Raw genomic sequence first — 13,927 nt, 5'->3', positions numbered from 1 at the left:
ATGGCTGACAAAATTCAAAATCCACAGTAGGGCAATACCTTTATTACGACAAGGCATCATGGCGTCAAGGTTTTTAAGAATTCTCTTAAGCTTCGACATTAAGCAAGCAACAGAAAGTAGGGTGGGGAGATGTTGAAGCCCATAACATCTGCAGTTTATAACAGTTTTAGGAAGAGGTGAAGGAGGTATTAAGCTAGGCTAGAATATCTTCTTCTTCTTCTTTTTTGAGTGGATGAACCTAACTACCCACCATTTCTGGCAGATGAATCCTGCATAGTAGAAGCATATGGTACCCAAATATTATGGATAGTCATAGACTCAATTCTATTATACAAAATTTAATAAATAAATGATACTATATCCTTTTAAATATGTTTCTGGGAGGGGGTTTGTTTTTGTTATTGGTTTTTTATGCCTTTTGTGTTCTCATTTTGTATTTTTATGTTGTGAACCACCCTGTGATCTTCAGACAAAGGACAGTTTACAAATTTAATAAATAAAAATAAAATAAATATTTATTCCAGCAGGTGTACTCTTGAGTTTGACTTAGTGTCTCTTCCTACAGAGTGATATCCAGCTATCGAAGAAACCAAGCATGCTGTGGTACCTTGAGACCATTTATTTTCATTTATTTTAACTGAACCAGGTTTTTTCATAACATAATGAATATACATTTGGAAAAGAACATAGCCTACAGAACCACCTTCGCAAAAACAGCAAAGCAGCTTCTCTGATACAAAAGGAAAAGTCTGCTTGTGTAAAAGTCTGTAAAAAATTTCACCAAAAAGCAAGGTTGTGTGTATTTTAGGTTTCTGCGCAAATGTATTTTGGGGTTCCAACTACAGGATTCAGGAACTTGTCAGCCTCTATAATGTTCTCTGCTTAATGACGAGCAGGTCAGAGGAGCTGAACGAGAATTACATGCAACAGCTCCTTTAGCTACTTTCTCACTCTGGCTTCTTGCCTTGCCTCCTGCTTGGGCGTAACCTGCTAAACTAGGCCTGAGTGATGCCCTTAAAGACACAGTCACATTTATCCTTACAGCCTCGGCCTTGTTTTTAACACCATAATTCTACACCCATTAGCAATGACTGCCAAATGCCTAGAAGCGTCAGAAGCTAGAAAGGGTGGCTTTGGCACCCTGCATAGTTCCAAGCGTTTTTCCAGAACAAGTACAATAGCATAGACAAAATAAGGAAGCATGTACCAGCTTCCCTAATTTAAACAGGGTGGAAAATTTATTGTTTTTCTCCTCCACAGACATATCCCTGGCAAAAACATTCAAAAACATCTTTCGCAAGGCAGCCTCTTGTGCCAAAGAGCCATAGTCAAGTATCCAGTTTCCTACAATGGCCAGCCAGGTGTGCCAGAGAGGCAGTAAACCTTCTCCTGATGTTATTCCTCCACAATTGGTATTCAGAGGCATATTACCCTGAACAGGAAGGTCCCATAAAGGTTCCATCATGACCAGTGAGCCATTGATACTCATCTTCCTTGACTGGACGATCTCCTTTTAAAGCCAGTTTGATCTGCCTTTTCTGAAACTACTGTTTTTGAGGGTGTGTCTTCATTGTTGGGCTTGCCGATAAGAAGGTTGGCGGTTTGAATCCCTGTGACAGGGTGAGCTCCCGTTGTTCAGTCCCAGCTCCTGCCAACCTAGCAGTTTGAAAGCACGTCAAAGTGTAAGTAGATAAATAGGCGCCACTCTGATGGGAAGGTAAATGGCGTTTCCATACGCTGCTCTGGTTCACCAGAAGTGGCTTAGTCATGCTGTCCACATGACCCAGAAGCTGTCTGCAGACAAACGCCAGCTCCCTCGGCCTATAGAGCGAGATGAGCGCACAACCCCAGAGTCATCCGGAACTGGACCTAATGGTCAGGGTACCTTTACCTTTACCTTCTTTGTTGAATGGGAGGTGCAGCAATGCCAAGAATAAATAAAATATATTATAAATTACTTAATGCATTTGCCATTTCTCCATCCTTTGGGTTGGCCGACTCTGTCTGTCTCTCTCTCAGCAGCTCCAAGGCAAGTGTAAACATGCCTCAACTCTTCCCAATCTAAAATTAGCACAACAACTGACAGGGAGAGCAGCAGCACACATGAACTTTCATGAAGCAGAAAAGGCTTTTGACATTGTGGTGGAGGAACCAACCTAATGCTACCCAGGCACCCTACAAGGAGAAGAGGAGAGAAGCAATGGTTTGCTTTCATAGTTCCTCCTTTTAATTCCTACTGTGCACAGATCTCCTGGTCCAGTGGTGGCCAAACTCCATGATGCTTCTCTTCTGATGCCACAATTGCCAACTTGCAAGCACATATTTTCCTTATGAATGCTTATTGTGGGGAGTATAGCGTTGGGCACCCCACTTAAACATACAGTACTTCAAAATGTATGTATTCTCTTCCACATTGAATAATACCTCCTAACTCTGAAACTAACTTGCTGCAACGTTTTAAAAATGGAACAGTGGGTGGGATAAGGAAAGAGTCTGGGAGATGAAATGCAGTGGTACCTCTGGTTACGTACTTAATTCGTTCCGGAGGTCCGTTCTGAACCTGAAACTGTTCTTAACCTGAAGCACCACTTTAGCTAATGGGACCCCCTGCTGCTGCTGCGCTGCCAGAGCACGATTTCTGTTCTTATCCTGAAGCAAAGTTCTTAACCTGAAGCATTATTTCTGGGTTAGCGGAGTCTGTAACCTGAAGCGTATGTAACCCGAGGTACCACTGTAGCATACAATTCTTTAAGGGGGGGGGGGACCTATTCCATTGCCAGGGATTTCAAAGATTTTCCATGATGCTTCTCAGACAAAAATAAAAAAGAGTACACTGATAAGGTATAGAAGAGAGAGGAAGCCAACAACTCAGAGCCTCAGGAGATAACACCATGTAGAAAGAGGATGCATGTTCCCAGCAAGCTACAGAGTATTGACAACATGATTGAAAAATGTAGCAAGCATGCTTAGGGCTGGAGAGGGGATCTATACAATGACACCATGGGCTCAAACCCAAGAAAGCATGAACTGAAACTATAGAAAAGAAACAAAGTGTACAGAGTTTCTACTTAGTAAGGAGGAGACAGCAAATGGTGTATGAAACTGGCCTAGGAAAAAAGAGAAATAAATCAGCACATTGTAAGAAATTGAAAAACACGAGCATTTTAAAAAGAAAAACCATTACAAGGTGCAAATGCTATACAGATGTGTGGAGGGAGTATAGGACCCACTTCTGCCCCCAGATGTTCGAGACCTCTTTTTGCCCTCATTAAAAAAAAAAAAAGGTTGCTCCTTAAGTGTGGCATGCATTTCTAATGTACTTTTGAAGTGTTGCACAAATGCTACAGGATTATTATTCAAGCATAATCCAGGAGCCTGAAGATATTATGCATATCAACTGGATAAGGATAATACAATCAGAGCACTTCCATCTTCAAGAAAGTAACTGCAGATAGGGAGATCAAGTTACTAGCACCCTAGATTGGTAGACCTCATAAAGACCAGATATGGTGAGCAAAAGAATATAGGGTGAGAGCCAATTCCAATCAAAATGCATGAAAAGACTCTGAGTCAGTATTTAATCAGTTTTGCAATTTCTTATTAAGCAGAAAGGTGTCTGATCAATGTCTCCCTTAACCCCAGTGCCCTCCTTTGCGTTATTGCTTGCATTCACATTGAACTACAGTCAAGATGTCCATCCACACAGCAAGCCGGATGACAGTTGCTAGAATTCCATTCCTGAGCTCTTACCTAAAAGCAAGCTCCGCTGAAATCAGTATGACATGGAAAATAACTTTTAGGAGCAGAGCCTCAGGAAGTAAGCTGCCCCCTTTGCTGAAAAACTAATTGATACCCAGCTCCTAAATGTTCCCAAATGGAACAAAAGAGAAGCATTTGTTGTGCCACATGCTCAACTTCTAACTGGCTGTTCTCCACACGATGGCAGGGTGTTTTCCTGCTTGTTGTTAACATATGCATAGATCCCTTTAAACACACCATACTGGGGATTTACCTCTTGTTTTGAACGTGTGTTCCCGCCAGGCCATTGGGGAGTGAAAGCAAATGGGGGGGGGGAGTTTGAATAGCTGGTGTTACACCCCTGAGAATGAAGCCCCCTTGGCCCTAGAATGTTACAGTTTCTGCAAATTCTGAATGAGCACTTCACAATGCCCGGACTGACACTGATCCAGGCAAGACAATAACATCCTCCCAGACAGAATGAGAGATAGAGACCCCGCAACCCATCCCTGTTCTGCGCTCTCTCTGCTGATCGTTAACAGCTAGGCCACAAGCCTGTAAGTTGTTCTTAATAAATAATTCAGGTGTTCCCCCTCCTTCCCAGGCTGCTGGCTGCATTTCACATCCTGGGTTGCAGCTGAATCCAGCAGTCAGGCATCAATAGAAAGCGAAATTACACAGCCTCAAGACAACCAGGGAAGCCAATAAAGAAGAAAGTTTTTTGGGCGTTTTTTCCCCAGATCTGGATAACAAAAACCTAGGGATTTGGGGGCACTGTGAAGATAAAACTCCGCATGAGGCTTCAGAATTTATCCTTCCTCCTAAGCTAGGCCACATAGATCATTAGCCATCGTTGGTGTTATGTTAAATCAGCTTGGATGCCTCAAAACCATCAGCCTCCAAAATTCTCGAGCTATTCCCCTTTCTCACAGAGGCATAAAAGGGACAAGTGTGGTACCGGCTGATTTTCACAGGTAGTGCGATTTCCTTTTACAGAACAGAGCTGCAGGTGGCAGGAAGGTGGCAGGGGAGATATCTTTTGGATATGCAAAGGATCAAGGTGCCTTCCTAGAATTAGGCCACTGAAGAGACATAACAAGAAAGCACACTAATAGGATCCCTATAGCCAAGATGCGTTCAGCCTTTGTGGAGAGCGCAGTAGCTGCTGGATGAGACACGAGCAGCACCTCTCTCACTGGTACCCATCCCTTCAAGGCAAGGAAGGTTTGTTTGCCTTCATTAATAAAATACATTTCTTTGATCAATGTATATTGCCCAACAGAGGCACATCCTCCGTATGAACAGCAGGAGAGGAAAAGTGATGGTGCTTTCTTCTTACAGAAATCACCTCCAGGTAGCTGCATATAGCTAATGTTCTGTTACTCTGCTCCCATATTTTCTTTCATTCAGTTGAGCTTCGAATGAGAGACTCGTGTTTCAGAGACATGAATTTAAGAGCTTATGGGCATTCTCGCCAGCCACTTTCAGGTAAACATTTAATCTTAGGAACTTATCTGCAAGGTCAAGGAAAAAAAGCTACTCAATTAAAGTTCCGGCCCACCTACCACTAAATCTCACCGTCACATTTTGATACATAAAAGCAGTAGCCTATGGCAGGTAAAGTCAGCTGTTGCCGTAAAACGTTCATTCATGCTGCTGCTTGTAAATACTATATGAGGTGGCCAATATTTGCAAAGCCTTGTTAATTGCATGTGTAATCCTACCATTTCTAAAGACAGCAGCTAGGGTCACCAGGCTTGTCATTTCTGAAAATACTTGGCAAGCAAACAGAACCATCTTTTCCAGCACCCTAACTCTTCCCACAGCAATAAGAACGCTTCCGGCAGTCTGTCAGAGGAGTTTTATAAAAGGCAGATAAGGAACATCTTAGCAATAGATTACACAGCCCGCTTAAGTGCTTAGCAAACAGTAGTTACAGGGTTCAGGGGATAAAACAAACAACATCCAGCCAGGAAAGGGCAGGGGAGAAATGCTTGTGTTTTAACAAAGACATCCAAGTGACTTTCCGGTTCCCTGTCTCTCTCCCTCTCTTCTTTTGCTCCTACCCTCAATCTCATTGGTCTAATGAAGATGTAGGAAGAGCAAATAGCAACACTAAAATGGAACACTCTGTACTGAAGCCAAAAATACGGAGCAGTACTGTATGTTCATAAACAACAATGGAGTCAATTCAAACGCTGGCCTTGGTTTTCAAATATTTTAACTACCGGTAATAAACATGATTACTTCCATTCAGAAAGCACTAACTACACCAACTTAGTCTTGCTAGATTCTTGCAAATCTTTCTGTACACAAGAAACATAGGTAGTTTCTGAATCTTTCAGTTTAGAAAAACACGGGTTTTCCTAACTGCTTAATGGGAAGCCGAGGAATTCCTTACAATCCAGCCTATTTGAGGATTAACATTTGGAAAGCACATTTAGAAGATTGCAAGGCAGCCAGACAAGCACAGAGCAAGCGCTTAAATATTAAGGCTAATCTCGCTATGGGTTGGCAATTTCCCCCACCCCACACGGTGGGCTTGGATTTAGCTCCTGGACAAATATGTAAATCCAGCAAAGGTAGCTAACCAGGATTCAGGCACAGAATAAGGCCTTAAGTAAAGCCCTTCCAACACAGACCAATGGCCCACCTAGGCCAGTAAACCACTTCGAGTTTTTCTGCAATAAGGTGGTATATAAATTTTACTAAGTAAATAAACAAACAATCCTGTTCTTACAGGTGCCCATGGGAAGCATGCAATCAGGACCTGAGCGCAACAGCACTCCTGTTCCCCAACAACTGGTATTTTAAGTCATACTGCCTCCAGCAGTGGCAACGATTCTGCAGAATCGTCTGCAATGCATCATCACTAAAGGAAGTTGGGGAAAGAGACTTTTAGAGCCTCTAACAGGGGAACTGAAAGTATGATCTGCCCAGCCCACATATATGCAGTTTAAATCTCTTCCAGCTATAAACTCTTCAGGTGGTCTTATGCAAGACACTCATCCTGAATTCAGCTCCAATAAATAGAGGTAGCAGTGGCCCCAGACAAGGTGCTTGCTATCTAAACCACTGAGCCTCTTGGGCTTGCTGATCAGAAGGTTGGCAGTTCAAATCCCCGCGAAAGGGTGAGCTCCCATTGCTGTCCTAGGTTGGCAGCTCCTGCCAACCTAGCAGTTCAAAAGCACGCCAGTGCGAGTAGATAAATAGGTACCGCTCCGGCGGGAAGGTAAACGGAGTTTCTGTGCGCTCTGGCACTCGTCACGGTACTCCGTGCACCAGTACCAGTTTAGTCATGCTCGCCACATGACCCGGAAAGCTGTCTGTGGACAAACGCCAGCTCCCATGGCCTGAAAGCGAGATGAGCGCCACAACCCCATAGTTGACTTTGATTGGACTTAATTGTCCAGGGGTGCTTAACCTTTTTACCTTAATGTGTGTGAAATGCTTCAGACTAAAAACCCATACAGAAATGTTAAATGCCATGACTTCTAATTCTAAGCCAATTGTAAGAAACATCTTTGCCAACAAGTTATCTACAGACTATATACCACACCCCTTTACAGTTGTGAATTCCAGGCAGAAAAACATGATGTGAATTTCTACATACCGTAATCTTGTGTAGTGTGTATTCCAGATTTTTGAGTGTCACCAGTGGGTGATTTCAAGCTGGATACATCTTGAGTACTTTAAATCTGCAACTGACCTTTGCCTCTACACATTTTAATGCCAGATCTCATTTATTAAATATCGTACCCAGGAAGTATTTATTACTACTGTAATAAGATTACACATGTGACTTGATAGTGCTGTTGCATCAAATCTTATCAAAATGCCACAGTCTGCACAACTGTAGAAAAGCATTTTGCAGCAGATGGTCGTTTTGGCTTGCCTCGTGCTCTGCATTTTTAGCTTAATTATTTCCATAACAGATCTAGCCCCCAACCTTCCAAATAACTTTGTTGTTTTAATGGAGGAGACAAAAAGAAAAATAATGATAAGATCTCCCCCTGAAATTGATTACCAAAAATATTGTCATCTTCCTTCCGTTCAGAAAAGGGCATGGTCTCACACATTATCATTCCCCTCCTTTCAGTAAATAGTGATGAAAGGTTATTCTAGCAATTTTGAAAATGTTCTCAAATAAAGAAAAACAAAGAGTAAATCTTTTGGTTTTCACTCCTTAATTCACATGATGCATTTGACTAAAACTTATTCTTTAAAAGATATCACAGTAATTGCCTTTTTACCTGTATCCTGAAATCACCAGGAATTTTAATTACACAATTCTAATATGCTATCCCACAATGTAGTACAACTGTTAGAAATTTACCACATCCTTTCCAATGAATGACTTCCTACCTTATTCCTCCCTCCCACAAATGCCCACTAAAATTAGAATTTTTTCTTTAAGGGGAGGAAAAGCCAAATGCTTCAAATAAAATGAGCATGCAAAGCAGCACGTTATGTGATACAAATCCATAACTGTCAACTTTCCCCTTTTTTTAAGGGAAATTCCCTTATTCCGAATAGGATTCCTCGCAAGAAAGGGGAAAAGTTGACAGCTATGTACAAATCTGACCATTCTACTCTCGTTAGAGAATTTGAGATCTATAGCAACCACAGTCACTCCCAACCACAGCTAAAGCCAAAAAAAATAATGAGCAACTGTGGCATGGTACTTATTATTCGCTTTCCTGCTTCTTCCCTCATTTTCTGAAATCCACATGAAAGAAGCAGAATGGAGGACAAGGTGCCGTGCAGCAAAGTCAAACTCAAATTTAGGTATGTAGAGAAAACCCCTCTCCAAAGCTGTTAGAATAAAGGAGGACAACAATTACTTTAGAATAATTAACATTCTGATCCTTCAGACTCCTCTCAGCTGCTCCTGGGGAAAATCCCACCCTTCACCTGTCTGTGGCCCTGAGACAAATTCTTTGTGCTAGGTGTAGATACATGTTAGACCTTGCCTCCTTCCTAGTCACCTGGCAATCCATATGACAACACAGGCCTGCAAAATAGAAGGCCCACACACACGCTCCCATCTGCTTGCAGCAGCAACACACACACACACACACACACTGTGAATTCCAAAGAGCTGTTGCTGTATGTAGCCCTTTGCAGGAACATGGTTCACACAGGCTCGTCCAAAAGGGGAGATGGAATGCCTTTACAGCACTGCACCTGCATTGCTTCTTTTCTGGATTTAGAGGTGCATGGCGATAGTGGCCCAGTTTTTCGGGGGGGGGGGGGGCATCTAGCCAAACTGCATAATCTGCTTGAGTCAAAGACTCCTCCACTGGTATGAATTGCTGGTAGAGTGAAAGCCTTGTGTGCTGCTACCACCATACACATGTAGGTGTAGAGATAAAACAAAGCAGAGCAAAAGAAAAAGTGATGAGATAAGAGATTAGGATAAAAAGATGCCTGTAATGGTACAAAATATTATTATTATTATTATTATTATTATTATTATTATTATTTCTACCCCAGCCACTCTGGGCGGCTTCCAACAAAAGATTAAAAATACATTAAAACATCAGTCATTAAAAACTTCCCTAAACAGGGCTGCCTTCAGATGTCTTCTAAATGCCATGTAGTTGTTTATTTCTTTTATTATTATTATTATTTTGATTTTTATTGGAATTTTATTTACAACATAACACAACCCCCTCCCCCACCCAATACACAAATCCACCCTCATTATTTCTTTGACATCTGATGGGAGGGAGTTCCACAGGGCGGGCGCCACTACCGAGAAGGCCCTCTGCCTGGTTCCCTGTAACCTCAATTCTCGCAGTGAGGAAACCGCCAGAAGGCCCTCAGAGCTGGACCTCAGTGTCTGGGCTGAACGATGGGGGTGGAGATGCTCCTTCAGGCTGCTTAGGGCTTTAAAATATAAAACTATGAGGGCCAAGAGGCAGTATTCTGTATTCACCACACAAGAGAATCTGCTCCAGAGGGCTGGGGGACACCCCTGAGCAGATGTTTGGAGCACACAGGGGTCTACAAGGAGATAAGAAGCAGAGGTCTTGTGTGTGTGGAACTGTGCCTACACAAGGTTGGTTGCCACCCAAATCATCTGGAGTCAATAAGTTTTTATTGTATGTTTTTTATTTATTCTCTCCATCAGAACTATCAGTTGTGTCAGATTTTGTCTCTTTTCTTCTTCTTGAACAATTTCTTAGCCAACTCAGAAGCACACCTCTCTGCCTGTGAGTGATCTGAGCTTGTTGTGGATTTCATGCAAGCCCTTTAAATGGTCACTTCCCACCACACGCTACATAGAAAGAGCAATCAGGAAAGGCTAGGGAGCCCTAGCTTGCAAGGAAAATTACTCTTTTAATACATGCTTGTGTCAGTCACAACTAATTCAACACTCATGTATTTGGTGTTTGGGTCTCTATAATCAAGAAAAGTGAGACTCAACACATACCATTATTATGACATTTATATGTGAAGAATGACTGGAAGATGTTAGACCATTAATTCAAATGCAATTACAATTTGGCTTCTTGATAAACTTGGATTTTAGTCTCATTTTATAACTGCTTGCCCACATTTTTACAAGTTTTTAAGACAGCTTGGACTTCCTTTATGAGTGGAAGCAGACATAATGGGGAAACAAATGCCGTCTCAGAGAGGGGAAACCCATCAGTAATACACAGATAATAAAGTTGGGTCCCCTTGCTGCGGTGCCTCATTTATCAAGATTTTCCAAATCAGCTCAACATCCTTGAGTGGTGGAACATTATGAGCAATACAAGCAGCATTAAGGTTATTACAACAATGCAGAATACCGCTCACAGTACTTGACTGGCAGAAACCATGACAAGAGGCACAGTGCACAGGGGATTCACTAACAGTTTTTCTGTACTTCATTTTCCCTGACAGTTTCTCATTAAAAGGGATTGTGTTGCGTGTCTGTATGTGTGCGCGCACAAGAGAGTCATATTGGAAGTCTCAGTTAATCATGTCAAAGAATAAACAGAGTATTCTCTCCTACATCATTCTGAACAATTTCATAGATTAGAATAATATCAGATCGACATTGGAGCAGGCTTAGCTTTAGCCAGCAATTTATCACTATCCATTAAGCAATGGGACATCATTAATTCTTTTGTAAGAGGATGTGGGGAGGCTAATTTGACCCAAAACTAAGTGCTTGCAAAACAAGCTTTCGAAAACTGGAAAGGAAAACCATTCAGAATATATATAAATGAATTGCAATACAAATTTTCACTTCCACATTATGTTAGTGTTTGAATCCCTGTAAGGAAAAAAGAAAGCCATCCTGGCTCATAGAGTGTCAAAGGTAGGTATGGGCTGGCATCCTGAACTGGACCACTCCTATTCGGAAATAAGAATAACTGCAGCATTCTGTTGCAGGTCCCACTTGTCACCTGCGCGCTGACCATTTACTTCCAAGTCTGTTATGCACGGCAGATACTGTCCCTTGTCCAGGGTCTTTTCTGAGCACGACTCACTGTTTCCCCATGGCAGGTTCTTTCCCTGGCAGGTTTGAGCCAACCTTTGCCTTTAGCTGCATGCTCCATCACCAGATTGACACAAACCAGTAATTGGATGCGAGCAGACGGAAGGGATCGGTCAACTGGCACAGCTCTTTCACAGGCCCCCAAGCCTGAAGCTTGAGAGGTGCTCTTCCCCTCTGTAGTTCCTTGGGGTGGGGGGCAACTAAGTGATCCCTATCTGAAGATAAGTCACAGGTTCCTTGTGAATACATATTACATTTCCCTTCCATCTCACAGTGATGCTCAGAAGATGAAGATGAATACAGAGGATATAAAAGAAGAAAGCTTCATCTGTAAAGCTTCTAAATGGCTAAAGAGTGCTGCTTGGGGCTACCGCAAGCAGAGAATGGATTTGGCAAGCAAAATGTACACATCTTCAGGCTAAAGTCCTATGCATGCATACTTGAGTATGCCCCTTTGAACTCTATGGGACTTGCTTCCAAGTAAATAGTCACACAACCAGGCTGTCATTCTCCCTTTTAAAGTTTAGAACAGGGTAAAATACACACAATGGCTGGCGTCCAATGGACCATGAAGAAGGCTTTTGCATATGCAATGAGGCCTCAGAGATTCTTTTCCAACTAAAGGCCCCTCTGCTGCCAGAGAAGCTATTTCCAAAACTCTGGGGATTCTCCAGAGCAGCCTTTAAACACAACGCAAAAAGCTGTAAGTGGAAAGGTGGAAGGGGGTGGGGGAGAATCAGAGACAACCTACTATATACACAGAAGTGCTTGCACCCACCCACAACTCTCTGGGTCTGTGCCTGGTGTGCTGCATCTGGAAAAATAAATCTTGCATCCTTCATATTTGACAAGAAATCCTATTTAAACCATGTTGAGTAAGTGGGGAAATTTGGCATAGGATATGGAGAAATACATTTCCCCATTTTCCAACAAAGCTTATCACAGCATCAGGAAACATTGATGGCAAGAACCCATACTTATTTCAGTAGTTTCAAAACTATCATTACTACAAGGGGGTGGCAGTGCTAGGAGATCTGGAGCAGGGCCAGTGGGCACAGCTCATGTATTTGAGGCAATGCCCTAATAGAACTAATGACTCCTTTAAAATAGTACCTGCTGTGACATGCATCGTTAAAAAACAAGCTATTTTTCTTCTTTTTCAAAACTATTCTATTTCTTCATGTGCTTGTGTAGATAATTGATCAATTAACTTAAAATAATACTGAGATTTATTCAATTGGGCAGTAAACCTTACATGATTAGCCCTAAAACAAACTATAGTTTTATTATTACTTATTGGAAAACAGATTCTGTCCTTTCACACAAAGGAGAACTAATACGCTGATTGCAACAAGAACCGAGATTTTTCATTATTGGACAAATAGAAAAGCAGCAGGTACGCAACGATTACCAAAACATATAGAGAAGGCTAACAAATTGTTTCAAGGATCATTTGAGGCATCATAAAGACAACAACTCTAAGCAGCGTTATCATTTCCTCATTTGGGAAGTGCAGGGGGTGACTGTCAATGGCCCTTACTGAGCAGAATAGCACCACTCAAGCACAAGAGGAAGGTCTCAACAAGCATGGGGGAACCCTAAGGTTTGCAAACATGAAAGAAAGAAAGAAAGAAAGAAAGAAAGAAAGAAAGAAAGAAAGAAAGAAAGAAAGAAAGAAAGAACAGTCCAGGACTGAGCATGTTCAGCAGCCACAGAAAATTTGAGTATCCTGGAAAGGAAAACCGGAGAAAGGAAGGGAATCAGCTGAAATAACTGCTGAAGAGGAGGGTGTCTCTGGGACAGGAGAGAAGGCTTCAAAACACCACTGATCAACTGGCCAGGGGAGCATAGCTGTAAGAGAAGGCAAGGAGTGTAATGAGGAGAAGCATGGAAGAGGAGTTACCATGTATACTAGAGTATAAGCAGAGTTTTTCAGCACATTTTTTGTGCTGAAAAAGCTGCCCTCAGCTTATACTCAAGTGAGGCGGGCAGTGGAGGGGGGGAGGAGCAGCCCATTTCGGGTTGCTGATCCCACCACCACCGCCTGCCTCTCTCGCAAGGGCAGGCATCGGAGCCGCGGTTGGGAGGGGTGCTGCGCATGGAGACGGAGCAACGGAGGCGGAGAAGGAGCAGAAGAAGAAGGGGTGAGTGGTGTAGAGGAGCGAGTGTGGCTCCCGCTTGCCCTTTCCACCCTCCGTGCCTTCCTCGCTGCTGCTGCTTCTGCTGCTGCTGTACAGCTGGCAATAAGGCACCAGAGCTGCCTGAGCAGAGAGAGAGACTGCCTCCGGGTGATGTGCGTGCGCGGGGCTGGCAGATCGTGTTTGGTTTTTTTAGAAAGAAGGAAGGGCGGTTGAAAGGAAGCCACTCAGCAGCTGATTGCAAGAGATCAGAGGGAGATAAGAGACGCTAGCAATAAAGCAGGCCGCCTGGGAGGGAGCAGATAAAAGCACATTGGGTCACCCCAAATTCACCATCAGATCACACAGCATGTCCATGGCTACAGCCTTCACTGAAAAAAACACACGCATCCACTGTTTTGTGGGGCCACAATGGCGCAAAACGTTGTATATTAATTTGTCTAACCTCATTTCCGGCTGCTCCTTCCTCCTCCGCCGCCTTTGCCGCTGTTGCCATTTCCCACCCTCGGCTTATACTCGAGTCAATAAGTTTTCCCAGTTTTCTGTAGTAAAA

The 13,927-nt window shown here is 42.8% G+C and overlaps 1 long non-coding RNA gene across 1 annotated transcript in view; it reads right to left on the bottom strand.

Annotated features, from left to right (window-relative positions):
• Nucleotides 1-13,927, bottom strand: part of LOC117041460 — a 50,039-nt gene that overhangs the window by 15,814 nt on the left and 20,298 nt on the right. The gene's annotated exons all lie outside the window — the stretch shown is intronic.

This window comes from Lacerta agilis, chromosome 2, assembly GCF_009819535.1.
Source record: "Lacerta agilis isolate rLacAgi1 chromosome 2, rLacAgi1.pri, whole genome shotgun sequence".
NCBI lineage: Eukaryota > Metazoa > Chordata > Lepidosauria > Squamata > Lacertidae > Lacerta > Lacerta agilis.
This window is presented reverse-complemented; position numbering and strand designations above follow the sequence as displayed.